A 14,760-nucleotide genomic window follows, 5' to 3' on the forward strand; every position below is an offset into this window, starting at 1 on the left:
AGTCTCCGTAGCGGGCTACTCTGGACAAGGCGAAGGACCTGCACATGCACGAGGCTCAAACCCAGTCATTAAGCAGCCTTTCTCCTTTCACTCGGTACAAAGGCGAGGCACCATACTCCTTTGGGCAGGGCAGCGGCCTTGCCTGTAAACTGCTCCCTGCCCACGCAGACCTAGAATTGCAAATGCGTCCTTGTTGCTCCTGACCGGGGCAGCTAATTTCATGTGGCACTTTTCAACTGCAAATGTCATGTTCTAGTGTCGCCCGGAGATTTGTCCTCCGAGCTGCAGCTGTAGGCAAGAAAACTGTGTCAAGCGCCGGCTTCCTCACTGCACATGTGATGCAGCTGTATATAGTACCCATTGGAAGCCAGGCTTTGTCACTGCAGATGGGTGCCTCCTGCATGCCCACGTCTGCAAACAGCTAATTTCAGATGGTGGATCTTTCGTTTCATATGGGCATCTGCTGTAAGTACACCGCCAGTCTCAAGCTGCACGCTTGCCAACTTTGTGAGACCAAAAATAGGATTTGTCAGGTTTTAAAACTACTAACTAGCATATGGATGAAATCACTGAAAATTACACTTGTTGGTCAGAGAATGACTCAACATGAATTCAATCTGTGTTTTTATTTAACTCAATATCTCTGCCCAAAACTAAAAACGGGGGAAGACTGTGGCATAACGACCAGAGCTGTCGACTTTATAGCTGGGCATCGACCTAACATCCTGTGATTCTGGGAAAATTACTTAATCTCCCCTTGCCTACCAAACATTAACGTGTACTTGTTTATTTTGAAACTGCGTCTCAGGACGGAAGGAATCGCCACTGCCTATAGATAGATAGATAATCCCAGACGGCTACAAGATCACCCGGAAAGACCGCATCAACCAAACCAGAGGAGGAATCGCCATCCTCTACAGGGACACCATCAACATCACGACCAACGCCGAAGACACACTCTCCACCGCCGAACACCTACACTTCCAGATTCACACCGACCCCAAGACCACCCTCAGAGGAACGCTCATCTACAGACCACCGGGCCCGTGCACACAATTCAGCGAAACCATCGCCGACTTCATCAGCCCTCATGCCCTGGCCTCACCAGAATACATCCTCTTATGGGACCTGAACTTCCACCTGGAGAAAAACAACAACAACAACACCACCACCCTGCTCGACAACCTCGCCAACTTCGGACTCAAACAACTGGTAAACACCCCCACCCACCACGCTGGCCACACGCTCGACCCCATATTCTCCGCCAGCAACCACGTATCCTTCAGCCACTCCACCGGACTACACTGGACAGACAACAGATGCACCCACTTCACCTTCAAAAAAATACAGCACACCACCTTACGTAACAAATCCCCCGTAGATGCTGGAGCAAAATCAACACAGACCAGCTCCTCTCATCACTAAGCCAGAACCCGCCAGCCGACACCGCCAACGACGCAGCCCACAACCTCGCACAGTAGATAACCAACTGCGCCAATGACCTCGCCCCTCTGAAGGACCCCCCAGGCAAGACCGGCAACAGGAAAACCTCATGGTTCACAGACGCCCTCAAAGACTCAAAGAAATCCTGCCGAACCTTCAAAAAAACTTGGCGCCACGAAAGGACAACAGAAAACCTGACAGCCCTCAAGAACGCCACCGGCGAACGCCACCAGCTGATCTGCACCACCAAAAGGGCATCGTTCAAAGAACGGCTAGACAACAACACCCACAACAGCAAGGAACTCTTCAGCATCGTCAAAGATCTCTCCAACCCCAGCGCCAGCAACAACGACATCACCCCATCGCAAGACCTCTGCAGCTCCCTCGCCACGTTCTTCTACAGCAAGATCACAGATATACACGACAGCTTCGGACCCCAGACCCCACTTCCAGCCACTGAAGCACCAACCCCCTACGCCACCCTCAGCACCTGGACCTCCATCAGCACGGATGACACCACCCACGTCATGAACACCATCCACTCCGGCCCCCCCTCGGAACCCTGCCCCCATCATATCTTCAACAAAGCCGACACCATCATCGCACCCCACCTCCGGAACGTCATAAACAACTCTCTCACGTGAGCCACCTTCCCTGAGAGCAGGAAGCACGCAGAAATCAGCGCCCTTCTGAAGAAACCCACGGCGGACCCCAAAGACCTCAAGAACTTCCGTACCATCTCTCTCCTTCCCTTCCCAGCTAAAGTAATCGAGAAGACCGTCAACAAACAGCTGACCGCCTTCCTCGAGGCAAACAACTCGCTCGACCCGTCCCAGTCCGGATTCCGAGCCAACCACAGCACCGAGACCGCCCTCATCGCAGCCACCGACGACATCAGGATCCTGATGGACTACGGAGAAACAACCGCCCTCATCCTACTTGACCTCTCGGCAGATTTTGACACTGTGTGCCACCGCACCCTAACAACCCGCCTCCTCAACACTGGGATCCAAGGAAAGGCCCTGGACTGGATCGCCTTGTTCCTCTCACACAGAACCCAGAGAGTCCGCCACCCTCCCTTCTGCTCAGCAGCCACCGAGATCATCTGCGGAGCACCACAAGGCTCCTCGCTCAGCCCGACCCTCTTCAATAACTACATGAGCCCCTTCGCCGCCATCCCACGCAAACACAACATCAACATCATCTCCTACGCCGACGACACCCAACTGATACTCTCCCTAACCAAAGACCCAGACACCGCCAGAACCAACCTCCAGGAAGGAATGAAAGACGTCGCAGAATGGATGAAGCTCAGTCGCCTAAAGCTGAACTCAGACAAAACTGAGGTCCTCATCCTCGGACAATCCCCATCCGCCGCGGACGACTCCTGGTGGCCCACGGCGCTGGGCTCCGCGCCAACACCCACGGACCATGCACGCAACATGGGATTCATCCTGGACTTCTCCCTCACCATGACCAAGCAAGTCAATGCCGTCTCCTCATCGTGCTTCAACACCCTGCGCATGCTCCGAAAAATCTTCAGATGGATCTCCACCGAAACCAGGAAAACCGTCACCCAGGCCCTCGTCACCAGTCGCCTGGACTACGGAAACGCCCTATACGCAGGAACCACAGCCAAACTTCAGACGCGACTCCAACGCATACAGAACGCCTCCGCACGACTCATCCTCGACATCCCTCGCCACAGCCACGTTTCCGCCCACCTGAGAAATCTACACTGGCTCCCCGTCTGCAAGAGGATCACGTTCAGGCTCCTCACCCACACACACAAAGCGCTACACAACAAGGGCCCGAATAACTCAACAACCGCCTCTAGTTCTACATCCCCACCCACCAGCTCCGCTCCGCCAGCCTCGCCATTGCCACCGTCCCACGAATCCGCAGAACCACCACCGGAGGAAGATCTTTCTCCTACCTGGCAGCCAAAACATGGAACTCCCTCCCCGCGCACCTACGACTGACCCAGGACCATCTCACCTTCAGAAAACACCTTCAAGACCTGGCTTTTGAGCAGTAGCGACCCCCCTCCCTTCAGCGCCTTGAGACCCTCACGGGTGAGTAGCGCGCTCTATAAATGCACTGATTGATTGATTGATTGATAGATAAGGCTCAGCATTCCTGGCATTTGAGCACGAGCGGGCGGCAGAGAAGTAACTGGACACTATCTTTTATTCTTGCCCAGAGAAGGCAAGGATGTCCGCCATCTTCGTCAGACATACCCGAGGGTAGCCTCTTAATCTGCAAGTTATGTCACCAGGAACCAATATTCACACTTTGTTTTGTCTGCCATTTAATTATCATTAAGGCTTGCAGTTGTGTTAAGATAATTTCATTACCCAGCCCCTGACAGTGCATGAAAGTTTTTCAGCAGGGGAGTCTGTCTGTGGGGCACTCACTGCCCACACACGATTACCTAATGGTAAGTTGGTTTCAAGAGCGCTGTCGTGGGCCCAGCCAATATGTTTACCTTAACATGTTACGGTAATTACAATATGACCACTTCTGCAGTGCTTTTAAAAGCAGCTGTGTTAGGCCTCGTGCTGCATGTTTCTTTTTCCTCAAGAGGAGCAAACCAAAGGGCATATTACCAAGCATAAGCGAAAAATATCGCTAAGCTTGGTTAGCGGCTATTTTTATATCGCCGTGCTTCGCCTATTTTTATCGCTTAGGAGCCTTGCTATTATTAAGGTTTACCTCCTAAGCGATAAAAATCGGCCGAAATGCATGAATATCGCTGAAAAGTCAGCGATATTCACGCATTACCGAGCAAATGCTCTTAGCCATGTTATCCACCTACCACTGGATAACATGGCTAAGAATTGCTCTGGGCAGGCGATAGCTTTTGGAGATAATAAAAGTTGGTAATAGGAGTTAGAGATATTAGCGACTGTTTCCAGTCGCTAACATCTGGTACGCCCACTTTGCATGTCATTAGCGATATATATCGCTGACATGCAAAGTGGGCCCCCAGAAGCTCGCTATCTCCTACTAGCTGTCGCTAACTGGTGTTTGCAACAGCTAGGTAATAGGGTGATTAAATTATCGCTGCTTTAGCGGGAAAAATTCCCGCTAAAGCAGCGATAAGGCCCTTGGTAATATGCCCCCAAGTTCCATTCAGCAGGTGCAAACATTTGTGAATATTGCTAGTGCTAAAATTCCCTAGAACATTTCCCCCACCCTTATCTGCTGCAGTCAGGACTTTCACAATTACACAGGAAGGGACGGGAATAGGGAGATGTTGCTAAGTGCGTGAACGTTTGTTTACAAGTTTTATTTTTTTTAAATTCTAAATGTTCTACTTTTAAAATTGCCCAGTTTTTGGTTAGAAGCTTTGTGACACCTGCCTCAGTACAGGGGTTTCCGGAAATTGTGTCAAGTAAATGATGACTATAAGACACAAGTTTGAAACCAGGATTTTAATTTGAGCAGCAGCTCCTACATTTTTGACATCTGTGCCCCCCTCCACTGGGTCACTTCAAAGCAGGAACCCTCAAGCCAGGGACCCCCACCTAAGCAATCTCTTTGATTTAATTATCAAAACAGTACAAAAAAATACGCAAATAAGTATACGTCAAACTATTACACAAGTTCCAAAATATTTTAATTAAATAACAAACAATACAACAATTAGAGCTTTTATTTTTAATGGGAATCTTTGCAATATTTGCTTTCATTTCTATAGAAATGATATGCTAGATTTTAGCATATCACGTTGTCTTTTTTGCTCTTAATCCATGCTCGTTTTGTCGGCGCTCCCGAGTACTTCATATAAGTCTACCAAAGCATCCACATTAGACCCTATTTGTTGCAAGTGTGCTGCTATGGCAAATCAAGGTAAAGATGCCAACTTAACGTTTAGCCTCCGATTTCCAACTCCTTCACATTTACCTAACATTTCCAAATTTTATGTTAATTATTTTTTAATAGGGTTGTTCAGTTGACACATAATGTCTTCTTGGTTATATATAAGGTGCCAAAATTTCTTATAGCACTTTTTTATTATAACTTGTCAACATGCTGCACAGCAGCGACACTACTCTACAACATAGCTTAAAGACATTGGCAAAGCCAAGAGCTCTGGCTAAACCCTTATAAGGTCCCAAAGGCGAGACCTATTTGCTCCGTGTAAAATTAAACCCTGAGTTGGGGGGTTGTCTGGCCGGGACTCCTGCTGGGCTCAAGCAGCTTGTGGGCTTGGCAGGGGTCGGAGGGTTGTTGGCCAGTGCTCCGTCTGGGGGAATCCCGGTAGAGGCGGCACAGGAGCAGGAGCAGGAGGCTCTCTGGTCGAGTGGAACTGCAGTGAAGCAACTAAAACCCCAGGGATTTACGAGAAAACAGCCCAGAGACTTTTTAGGGTCCAGAACATAAAGATCAGAGCCTCAATAATGGAGGGGGTGCTACAGGGGGGGGGACAGCGTTTACAACGCAACTTTTACAACGCAGTACCTTTACCACGCAACTTTTACAATGCAAGTTGTTACAACGACTTGCGCTGGGGGGCGCTCTTGGATAGGGAATAGTTAATTTACTATTCAAAATCTTCCCTACTATCCACGGGGACTGGAGTTGGAATAGTAAATTCAATTATTCACTATCCAGCACCCCCCAACGCAAGTCGTTGTAACGACTTGCATTGTGAAAGTTGCGTGGTAAAGGCATGCGTTGTAAAAGCATGCGTGGTAATGACATACATCCACAGGGGGGGTCTCTTCAATCGGGAGACAGTTTAAAAAGCAATAGTAATGTAAATAAACAGACATCTGTAAAGATCACTCAGGGGCGGCAGTATAGTAATACGTTGTTTATTGCTAAGACAACACACCAAGGCTTGTGGTCACAGGAATAGCTAATGTCAACTGACACTCAGGTGACAACTGTCAAAACGAACGTTCCAGCTGATTACAACCAATCACGTGCGGGCATAGCAAGTGCGAGCAGGGGTAAGGGAAAGAGAAGAAGGGTTAAGATACAACACATCTCCATCCCTAAAAAAGATGAAAGTATGGGCCACCTTCCCTGAGAGCAGGAAGCACGCAGAAATCAGCGCCCTTCTGAAGAAACCCACGGCGGACCCCAAAGACCTCAAGAACTTCCGTACCATCTCTCTCCTTCCCTTCCCGGCTAAAGTCATCAAGAAGACCGTCAACAAACAGCTGACCGCCTTCCTCGAGGCAAACAACTCGCTCGACCCGTCCCAGTCCGAATTCCGAGCCAACCACAGCACCGAGACCGCCCTCATCGCAGCCACCGACGACATCAGGACCCTGATGGACTACGGAGAAACAACTGCCCTCATCCTCCTTGACCTCTCGGCAGATTTTGACACTGTATGCCACCGCACCCTAACAACCCGCCTCCTCAACACTGGGATCCAAGGAAAGGCCCTGGACTGGATCGCCTTGTTCCTCTCACACAGAACCCAGAGAGTCCGCCACCCTCCCTTCCGCTCAGCAGCCACCGAGATCATCTGCGGAGCACCACAAGGCTCCTCGTTCAGCCCGACCCTCTTCAATATCTACATGAGCCCCTTCGCCGCCATCCCACGCAAACACAACATCAACATCGTCTCCTACGCCGACGACTACCAACTGATACTCTCCCTAACCAAGGACCCAGACACCGCCAGAACCAACCTCCAGGAAGGAATGAAAGACGTCGCAGAATGGATGAAGCTCAGTCGCCTAAAGCTGAACTCAGACAAAATGGAGGTCCTCATCCTCGGACAATCCCCATCCGCCGCGGACGACTCCTGGTGGCCCACGGCGCTGGGCTCCGCGCCAACACCCACGGACCATGTACGCAACATGGGATTCATCCTGGACTTCTCCCTCACGATGACCAAGCAAGTCAATGCCGTCTCCTCATCGTGCTTCAACACCCTGCGCATACTCCGAAAAATCTTCAGATGGATCTCCACCGAAACCAGGAAAACCGTCACCCAGGCCCTCGTCACCAGCCGCCTGGACTACGGAAACGCCCTATACGCAGGAACCACAGCCAAACTTCAGACGCGACTCCAACGCATACAGAACGCCTCCGCACGACTCATCCTCGACATCCCTCGCCACAGCCACATATCCGCCCACCTGAGAAATCTACACTGGCTCCCCGTCTGCAAGAGGATCACGTTCAGGCTCCTCACCCACACACACAAAGCACTACACAACAAGGGCCCGAATAACTCAACAACCGCCTCTAGTTCTACATCCCCACCCACCAGCTCCGCCGCGCCTTCCTCGCCATTGCCACCGTCCCACGAATCCGCAGAACCACCACCTGAGGAAGATCTTTCTCCTACCTGGCAGCCAAAACATGGAACTCCCTCCCCGCGCACCTACGACTGACCCAGGACCATCTCACCTTCAGAAAACACCTTCAAGACCTGGCTTTTCGAGCAGTAGCGACCCCCCTCCCTTCAGCGCCTTGAGACCCTCACGGGTGAGTAGCGCGCTCTATAAATGCACTGATTGATTGATTGATTGATAGATAAGGCTCAGCATTCCTGGCATTTGAGCACGAGCGGGCGGCAGAGAAGTAACAGGACACTATCTTTTATTCTTGCCCAGAGAAGACAAGGATGTCCGCCATCTTCATCAGACATACCCGAGGGTAGCCTCTTAATCTGCAAGTTATGTCACCAGGAACCAATATTCACACTTTGTTTTGTCTGCCATTTAATTTTCATTAAGGCTTGCAGTTGTGTTAAGATAATTTCATTACCCAGCCCCTGACAGTGCATGAAAGTTTTTCAGCAGGGGAGTCTGTCTGTGGGGCACTCACTGCCCACACACGATTACCTAATGGTAAGTTGATTTCAAGAGCGCTGTCGTGGGCCCAGCCAATATGTTTACCTTAACATGTTACGGTAATTACATTATGACCACTTCTGCAGTGCTTTTAAAAGCAGCTGTGTTAGGCCTCGTGCTGCATGTTTCTTTTTCCTCAAAAGGAGCAAACCAAAGGGCATATTACCAAGCATAAGCGAAAAATATCGCTAAGCTTGGTTAGCGGCTATTTTTATATCGCCGTGCTTCGCCTATTTTTATCGCTTAGGAGCCTTGCTATTATCAAGGTTTACCTCCTAAGCGATAAAAATCGGCCGAAATGCATGAATATCGCTGAAAAGTCAGCGATATTCATGCATTACCGAGCAAATGCTCTTAGCCATGTTATCCACCTACCATTGGATAACATGGCTAACATGGCTAAGAATTGCTCTGGGCAGGCGATAGCTTTTGGAGATAATCGCGCTTAGCGCGATTATTTCCAAAAGTTGGTAATAGGAGTTAGAGATATTAGCGACTGTTTCCAGTCGCTAACAATCTGGTACGCCCACTTTGCATGTCATTAGCGATATATATCGCTGACATGCAAAGTGGGCCCCCAGAAGCTCGCTATCGCCTACTAGCTGTCGCTAACTGGTGTTTGCGACAGCTAGGTAATAGGGCGATTAAATTATCGCTGCTTTAGCGGGAAAAATTCCCGCTAAAGCGGCGATAAGGCCCTTGGTAATATGCCCCCAAGTTCCGTTCAGTAGGTGCAAACATTTGTGAATATTGCTAGTGCTAAAATTCCCTAGAACATTTCCCCCACCCTTATCTGCTGCAGTCAGGACTTTCACAATTACACAGGAAGGGACGGGAATAGGGAGATGTTGCTAAGTGCGTGAACGTTTGTTTACAAGTTTTATTTTTTTAAAATTCTAAATGTTCTACTTTTAAAATTGCCCAGTTTTTGGTTAGAAGCTTTGTGACACCTGCCTCAGTACAGGGGTTTCCGGAAATTGTGTCAAGTAATTGATGACTATAAGACACAAGTTTGAAACCAGGATTTTAATTTGAGCAGCAGCTCCTACATTTTTGACATCTGTGCCCCCCTCCACTGGGTCACTTCAAGGCAGGACCCCTCAAGCCAGGGACCCCCACCTGAGCAATCTCTTTGATTTAATTATCAAAACAGTACAAAAAAATACGCAAATAAGTATACGTCAAACTATTACACAAGTTCCAAAATATTTTAATTAAATAACAAACAATACAACAATTAGAGCTTTTATTTTTAATGGGAATCTTTGCAATATTTGCTTTCATTTCTATAGAAATGATATGCTAGATTTTAGCATATCACGTTGTCTTTTTTGCTCTTAATCCATGCTCGTTTTGTCGGCGCTCCCCAGTACTTCATATAAGTCTACCAAAGCATCCACATTAGACCCTATTTGTTGCAAGTGTGCTGCTATGGCAAATCAAGGTAAAGATGCCAACTTAACGTTTAGCCTCCGATTTCCAACTCCTTCACATTTACCTAACATTTCCAAATTTTATGTTAATTATTTTTTAATAGGGTTGGTCAGTTGACACATAATGTCTTCTTGGTTATATATAAGGTGCCAAAATTGCTTATAGCACTTTTTTATTATAACTTGTCAACATGCTGCACAGCAGCGACACTACTCTACAACATAGCTTAAAGACATTGGCAAAGCCAAGAGCTCTGGCTAAACACTTATAAGGTCCCAAAGGCGAGACCTATTTGCTCCGTGTAAAATTAAACCCTGAGTTGGCGGGTTGTCTGGCCGGGACTCCTGCTGGGCTCAAGCAGCTTGTGGGCTTGGCAGGGGTTGGAGGGTTGTTGGCCAGTGCTCCGTCTGGGGGAATCCCGGTAGAGGCGGCACAGGAGCAGGAGCAGGAGCAGGAGGCTCTCTGGTCGAGTGGAACTGCAGTGAAGCAACTAAAACCCCAGGGATTTAAGAGAAAACAGCCCAGAGACTTTGTAGGGTCCAGAACATAAAGATCAGAGCCTCAATAATGGAGGGGGTGCTACAGGGGGGGGACAGCGTTTACAACACAACTTTTACAACGCAGTACCTTTACCACGCATCTTTTACAATGCAAGTTGTTACAACGACTTGCGCTGGGGGGCGCTCTTGGATAGGGAATAGTTAATTTACTATTCAAAATCTTCCCTACTATCCACGGGGACTGGAGTTGGAATAGTAAATTCAACTATTCACTATCCAGCACCCCCAACGCAAGTCGTTGTAACGACTTGCGTTGTGAAAGTTGCGCTGTAAAGGCATGCGTTGTAAAAGCATGCGTGGTAATGACATACATCCACAGGGGGGGTCTCTTCAATCGGGAGACAGTTTAAAAAGCAATAGTAATGTAAATAAACAGACATCTGTAAAGATCACTCAGGGGCGGCAGTATAGTAATACGTTGTTTATTGCTAAGACAACACACCAAGGCTTGTGGTCACAGGAATAGCTAATGTCAACTGACACTCAGGTGACAATTGTCAAAACGAACGCTCCAGCTGATTACAACCAATCACGTGCGGGCATAGCAAGTGCGAGCAGGGGTAAGGGAAAGAGAAGAAGGGTTAAGATACAACACATCTCCATCCCTAAAAAAGATGAAAGTATGGGAAATGCGCAGCCATTACTCAGTGCATCTTGCGCAGCGCTAATCACAAAGTCTTCATATTTATTGGGTTTGCTCAAAACCCGACCAAAACTACTGGTGCTGGCTATTGCTTTACTAGTGTCATTTTCGGGCATCCTCGTAGGAGCTGCCAAATGTCCTTCATCACAAGGTCGAGATTTTACAGTCTCTTTGTTGTAGGTTTGGAATCTCCTTCATGCCACACAGGTTCTTCTTGTTCTTCACCTGATTCATAGACATCACCCGTGTCCAGGAATACCTCAGAAGCGTCACTACTCCTGTCTCCTTTCACCAACGGATTCCACATTCTGAATTTCATTTGTTCTTTGGTTTTCGTCGTCGCTGTAGTACTCAGACTCTGAATCCTCATATTCCCATTGTGACCACTTTTGCACATATTTCTCCTTTATGAGTTTGGTTTTACTCCCTTCCTGTGGATTGACATCCCTATTGTGACAGACTGATATCGCAGAGGCATGCCACACTCTTCCATCACTGAGTTGGGCAGAATTACAGAAAACTTCTTTTACTTCTAGCGGTGCCATAAACCTGTTTTCTCCTTTGGTAATGTGTCCGCTTTTCTTTACTCTTACTCTGTCACCGGCTTGGATGTTGAGCTCTTTACAGTTCTTACTCTTGTCATATTTTTCTTTGTACGCAACTTGTGCTTTTTTTATCCTTTCTCTTATGGTATTCACAGACCACTCCTTTTCCTTTGCCGACTTTATCCATCCAATGTTGTCTTTGGAGATAGGGGTTTTACCTCTCATAATTTCAAATGGGCTCACTAATGTTTTTTCGCCTGGAGTGATTCTGTATCCCCACACCATTTTGTTTACTTCTTTCCTCCAACATTTTCCGTATGCGTTTGCACGTTGGATGGTACCCTTTATCACGCTAATAAATCTTTCCACAGCTCCATTTCCAGCTGGGTGGTAAACAGAGGTTGTTTTATGATTGATTCCGTTTCTATCCACAAACTCCTTGAATGTAACAGAGGTGAACTGGCTTCCGTTGTCACTCACCATATTCTTAGGAATTCCTTCCCTTATGAATACTTCTTCCATGAATTTCAGTACATCGTTAGTGTCCACTCTTTCGCATACCTTTATTTCTGGCCACTTTGAGAGGTGATCCACCATTACAAATACATATACATTTTCTTCTTGCCACTTCACAGGTCCCATTAAATCTATTCCGACTCTTTCCCATGGCATATCTGGGCATTTTAATGGCTGGAGCGAAGAACGTAGGGTTGTTTGTGTTTTATCCGAATTCTCACATTCCATGCAGTTTCTAATGCCCCTCTCAATCTGTATGTCACATCCCGGCCACCAATACCAACATTTGATTCAGCTTTTTGTTTTGCTCATTCCCAAATGTCCTTCATAGCAGATACTTATTATTCTTTCTCTGAGTTCTTTAGGTGGCACCACTTTACCTTGTCTCAAAATCAGGTTGTCTTCCACAGATAGTTCATTTCTAAGTTCCCAAAACATGCACAATTCATTCTCTATGCTGTTTTTCTTTGGCCATGCTTTCACAATGCAGTTTTTTATCTTTTGTAACTGTTCATCTCCAAAATATTCCCTACTCCATTCATCCTTCCTTATGGTTGGGAATTCCTCGTTGATACTTGCAACACATAGCTCTTCCTCCTGTGCCTCACTTCCAGTATTCTTCAAAGGTAGTCTACTCAGGAAATCCGCTACCACGTTCTTTACTCCTGGTAGGTACTGAACCTCATAATTATAATCCAGTATTCTGATGGATAGGGGTGCCAAACGTGGTGATGCATTGTATAATCCTTTCACGGTAAGCACTTTAGTTAGCGGTTTGTGGTCACATTTTAGGATTATTTTTTTCCCCAAATGTATTGGCGGAAATGTTCCATTCCCCACACGCAAGCTAACGCCTCCCTTTCGATTACAGAGTATCTTTCCTCTGTTGCTGTTAGAGAGCGTGAAGCAAACGCTATAGTAATTTCCTTTCTGTTCTTTTCAGTCTGTGTAAGAACTGCTCCAATACCTTTTCCGCTTGCGTCTGTGGTGATTACACATTCCAGATTTCCATCAAATCCTTGCACACTTCTTTTTTTAGTTGTACAAAACTTCTTTCGCATTCTTCAGACCATTCGTATTTATTCTTGTTCTTCAATAGTTTCCTTATTTCATAAGTTTTTGCTGAAAAGTCTTACACAAATTTCGAGGAGCACTCCACCAGCCCTAGAAACGCTCTGAGTTCATCTTTGTTGGTGGGCACTGGTGCATCTTTAATTGCCATTATGAGTTCTGTTTTTGGCTTAATACCTTCACTCGAAACTTAGTGACCTAGGTAGTTCACACAATTTTTCCTAAACTTGCACTTTTTGTATTCCGCTGTCAATCCACATTTCTCCAATTTTTTCAGTACTTGTATTAGTTTGTAGTCATGTTCAGTTTGATCTTTACCCATGACCAGGATGTCATCCTGGAAGATGAGTATACATTTCATTCCTTTAAAGATTTCTTGCATAAGTCTTTGAAATAGCGCTGCCACAGACGCTATGCCAAATGGTACTCTTTTGAATCTGAAACAACCAAAAGGTGAGATGAAGGTGGTGAGGTGCTTACTGTGTGGATGTAGGGGTACCTGGTGATACGCCGCCGCCAGGTCTATAGTAGAGAACACACTCATGCCTTTGGTGAGGGATACAATTTCTCTAATTCTTGGCAAGGGTTACTGATCTATGAGAATGTTCTTGTTTAAGTCTCGTAGGTCAATGCATAACCTTAATTTTCCGTTTGGACTTCTCGCAACTACCAAAGGTGCGACCCACTCAGGTGACTCTGTAGGTTCTATTATGTCTGCTTCCAACAACTTATTAATTTCTTCTCTGACTTCGTCTCTCAGTGTTAAAGGCATCTATCTCACTTTGTGTACACATGGGGTGGCATTCTCTTTCAACTTGATCTGGTGCTGGAACCCTTTCAATTTGCCTATCTTCCCATTAAACACTTTTGGGAACCTTTCAACAATGTCTTTTGTCGTTAATGTGTCTAGTTGCATAACTAACACTGGTTCTGGACTGTTAGGGTTTAGAGTGATGCCCAGTTTTCCCTGGTCCTTCCACCCTAATACGGATGGGCCAGTAGCTGCTACATACATTTTGCTTTCCATTTCTCTTTCCTTGAAAACAAAATTAGGTGTCCTGTAGCCAACCAGCTCGATTGGTTCCCCTGTATAAGTTTTTAACATTATATCCGGTTTCTTTATTTTGTTCCCCAGAACTTCTTTAAACCTATTGCACCAAACCTCATGGTTTATGATCGTGCAAGGAGCACCAGAATCTGCTATTATTTCCATCTCCACCCCTCCTATTGTCATTTTGCACAAAGGTTGTTTTCCTTGATTTTGTCACTATCTTCTTCATTTTCTTCTGTTACATCTGTTACATTAAGTACGCATAGATTGTATTCAGATTAATCTGATGATTCAGTTTCTATTTCCACCTCCTCTTGTACATACTTCACTTTTGCTTTCTCTCTTCTTATGCACGATTTTTGGAAATGACCTATGAGTCCGCACATGCCACACTTGTTGTTAATTGCTGGACAATTCCGATCATTTGCCAGGTGCTTGCTGCTACCACAACGATAACATTTCAGTTCTTCAAACTTTTTTCCGTAATTTCTCTGTTTAGGTCTGTCATTCCCTTTGCTTCTGTACTCATTACTTTTTGTTTAGTGCCAATAATTTTAGCAACTACATTTGATATGTCATTTTTGTTTTTTGTTTCATTGATGACTTCTTTTGCACATCTTCCAGTCAATTCCGCTTTTTTTACGATTTCAATGACTTGTTGCAGTGGCTT

This window comes from Lissotriton helveticus, chromosome 10 (genome assembly GCF_964261635.1).
Source record: "Lissotriton helveticus chromosome 10, aLisHel1.1, whole genome shotgun sequence".
Lineage (NCBI taxonomy): Eukaryota > Metazoa > Chordata > Amphibia > Caudata > Salamandridae > Lissotriton > Lissotriton helveticus.